Raw genomic sequence first — 4,022 nt, 5'->3', positions numbered from 1 at the left:
GCTTGAAGTTGACTCCTCCACTCTCTACCAACACATAATAGTGAAGCTCCCAAATTTTTTCCAGACTCTAGGTGTCATCGGTGCATCACAATTTCTGCTAAAAGAAACTAATGGAAAATAGGATGAATAAGACCCCTATTTCTTAATTTCAAAGGCACCCACACAATTTATATTTGATTATTTCTTGGATTGGAGTATAGAATTCAACTTTTTTTTTTAGCTTGAGTTGAGTTGTTGCTTTTTTCTTGTCACTAACAATGAGGATGAGCATATGTGAGGAAAAATGTATGGGTTTAGGTTTGAATAAGAATACAACAACAAGTGTTTCTAGGAGGGCTACATGCAATGCTTATGGAGAGGAATCTCCTTATTTTCTTGGGTGGGATGAGTATAGAAAGAATCCATATGATGAAAAGCTCAATCCTAAGGGAGTTATCTAGATGGGCCTTGCAGAGAATAGGGTAATGGAGATAGCCCAAATTGTTAAGTTAGTTTTTTCATATGATTGTTGTTTATGGATTGAAGATTGACAAAATTGTTATGTTGATTTGTTTTCTTATGACGTAGTTCATAATTTTCAGCAATGTTATTTCTAGATTGGATTGTGTATGAGTTGTATACAACCTTTAAGAAGTGTTCCATAATATTATATAGTCTTGCTTTTATGATTAAGTATGTTGTATTTTCAATCAATGTAGGGAGCCTTCTAGGGTATTCCTTAGAATAGTTTTGTATTTTTTTTTTTGGTATATATGGAGAAATCAACATAGTTACATTTCAAATGCTTTGACACCATAGATTGCCTAAGATAGGAATTTGATGTATACTTGCATAGCTGCAGTGTTTTAAAGTGGTAAATTGACATTAATGGTTCTACATTTGTATTGCAATTATCATTTGATCTATTGGAAAAATGGTTGTCAAAGCACCCAAAAGCATTAATGGCATTGACTAAAAAGAGTTTATTCAAAGAATTGGCACTTTATCAGGACTACCATGGGTTGGAAGCTTTTAGAAAGGTAACATAAGACTTTCTAATATCCTTCAGCAAAATTTGTTTTGGATTGTTGATCATAATTTTCTTTCAAGGTTGTCAAATTCTAGGATGAATTCACAGTTTTGATTGTATTTTGAAATTTAAAATCCATCTTAAGAGGCTCACTCTACTTATCATGATTTTCTTAGATGATTGTCACAGTAAAGTAAAAATTCACAACTCTGACTGAGATTTGGATTATACCATATAACTTGTGAAATACACTAATTATGATAGAGGAGGAAATATTTTAGGTTTGTAAAAGCATCTGTAAGGATTGTAACTTATTTATTGAGCAATATGAATACTGATATTTTGTTTGGTATACATTTCTCTACATAAATCCTAATTTTGTTGAATGATATTCTCTTTTTTCTATTTTTTGACATATTGTGAAGTGTCTACCACTTTTATCTATATCTTGTTGAACGTTGTTCTCTTATTCTACTTTCTAACATATTTTCAAGAGTTTATTGAGCATTAGTTTATTATGCCTATTTACATGACCTTTTATATTTTCACAACTAATTTGTACTGCACTTTTATTATTCTCTGGGCTCATGAGCTTTTCTCATCACATGCATCCCTTACAATATTAGAATTATTAATTATAAGAATTTGTCTTATTATTGCAGGCTATGGCTAGTTTCATGGAGGCATTGAGAGGAAATAGAGTGAAATTTGAAGCAAAAAGGATAGTAAATACAGCTGGGGCAACTACAACCAACGAGCTATTAATGTTCTGCCTTGTTGATCCAGGAGATGTCTTTCTAGTGTCCACTCCATACTACGCAAGGTAAGCTATCTTTTCTTTTAACAAAACACTTAGAAACATCTCTATTAATCAAAACACTTGAAACATCTCTATTAATCTATTTGTTAGAAGATAGGTTGTCCACAAATAGACTTACAAAGCCAATTTATGATATCACTTGTTATAAGATAGGATTGTCATTTTACTATTTATTAACCTCTTAATGTGTCATTTTACTATAAGATTAAACTTGTTAATGTCCCATACAACCATTGGAAAAGACTATTATGTTAGTCCATTATCAGAATCAATAAATTTTGTCTAATCCTGATCCTTAATAGATGATATTTTCTATGTATAAAGATGAAATTTCTTTGCTGGGTATTTTGAACAGTCTCAAATTGGTGTTTTTCTGATAATTTCTTTTCACTTCAGGTTTGATAGAGATTAGGCAGGGGTATAAATTATGCCCATCCATTGTTACAGTTCCAACAACTTTGAGATTATTGAATCAACAGTGATATTAGCATACAAGAAAGCCAAAGATCTCAACAAGAAGGTGAAAGGAATTCTCATAAAAAATCCATGCAACCCTCTAGGCAAAAAATCAAGTGCTGAAACATTGAAGATGATGTTTTCTTTTTCTTGAAAGATGAAAATACATCTAGTTTGTGATGAGATATATTCAGGATCAGTCTTCTATTCTCCAAGGTTTACAATATTATAGAATTGTGGCCAAAGAAAATTATAGTCCTGACGATCTCAACAAGAAGGTGAAAGGAATTCTCATAAAAAAATCCATGCAACCCTCTAGGCACAAAATCAAGTGTTGAAACATTGAAGATGATGTTTTCTTTTTCTTGAAAGATGAAAATACATCTAGTTTGTGATGAGATATATTCAGGATCAGTCTTCTATTCTCCAAGGTTTACAATATTATAGAATTATGGCCAAAGAAAATTATAGTCTACAGTTTAGCTAAAGATTTGGGCCTTCTAGGCTTCATGGTAGGGGAAATTTACTCTTACAACAAAACTATGGTCATAGTAGCTAGAAGAATGTCTAGTTTTTGCTTGGTGTCATCTCAAACCCAATATTTATTGGCTACTATGTTGTTAGATAAAGGTTTTGTTGATTATTATATTGCAGAGAACAAGAGAAGATTACAAGAGAGGTATAATATGTTTGTCTCAGGGCTTGCTCAGTCTAGCATTAAGCACTTGGAAGGAAATGTAGGTCTTTTTTGTTGGGTTAACATGAGTCATCTACTTCCCTCAAAAGATCTAGAGGGAGAAGTAAAGCTATGGAAAAAGATACTGTATGAAGCTAGGTTGAATGTATCACCCAAATCATCATTCAAATGCATGGAACCTAGCTATTTTAGAGTTTGCATTGCTAATATGAATATATCCACCATGGAAGTTGTCTTGCAATGGTTTGAAGACTTTGCAAGATAATATAAATCCTTGCACTAACATTACCTGATATTAAAATTTTCTCAACTAATTTGAATGCCAAAAACTACAGAATATAGAGAGAGGAAAACCTATTGTTTTTTAATAAAAAAGGAAATTTAATTGCAAAAAGGAAATTATTACATCAACATATCCTTGTCAATCCTTTGGTTTGTTGATCATGTTCTACACCTCAAATGCATTTGACATTTTTTTATTGATCTCATGAAACAATGTTTAAAGTTTGCCAGAGAAACTGGATTGGAAAATAGTTTGAATAGTTTGGTTAGGTGTTTTCTCAAAGCTTCTTTCAATTTACTATACAAGTTACTTGTTTAAGAGAAATTATATCATATTTAGTTCTTTTCACCATATGTGAAACCTTGTATAGCCTTTTGGTATACTTTATGTGATTCTTCAAATATTTTCTCTACTTTTTTGATGAATGATTGTTCTTTTGAGGCTTGCAATGAAAATAGTTTTGAAACATGCTATTTTGATGCTTGGGATAAGAAAATAATTGTTAACAATTAGAAATGTTGAACTATTATCGTAGAATCTAGATAGATGTAAAGTTGAATGCTCTGATATTGAACACTTAAAATGATGATTAACTCTGCTGGTGAATTGAATTTTTAATTTTCTACTGGTTGTAACAAAATTTATCATTTAAAAAGGCTTGTCTTGATTAGTATGGCAATTCATTCAATTTGGTTGCCTCAATTTTTTCTGGAGGGCATTGTATTTTTGAAGAGATTGTACACTAGAAATTTAGTTA

At 31.3% G+C, this 4,022-nt stretch overlaps 1 pseudogene; it reads left to right on the top strand.

Annotated features, from left to right (window-relative positions):
* The first annotated feature begins 440 nt into the window (after window positions 1–440).
* On the top strand, window positions 441–3,247 carry LOC149560183 (1-aminocyclopropane-1-carboxylate synthase CMA101-like; annotated as a pseudogene).
* Window positions 3,248–4,022: the final 775 nt, after the last annotated feature.

This window comes from Cupressus sempervirens, chromosome 4, assembly GCF_028749045.1.
Source record: "Cupressus sempervirens isolate cs-2001-9-10 chromosome 4, ASM2874904v1, whole genome shotgun sequence".
Classification (NCBI taxonomy): domain Eukaryota; kingdom Viridiplantae; phylum Streptophyta; class Pinopsida; order Cupressales; family Cupressaceae; genus Cupressus; species Cupressus sempervirens.
The sequence above is the reverse complement of the archived record's forward strand: the minus strand, read 5'-3'. Positions and strand labels throughout refer to the sequence as shown.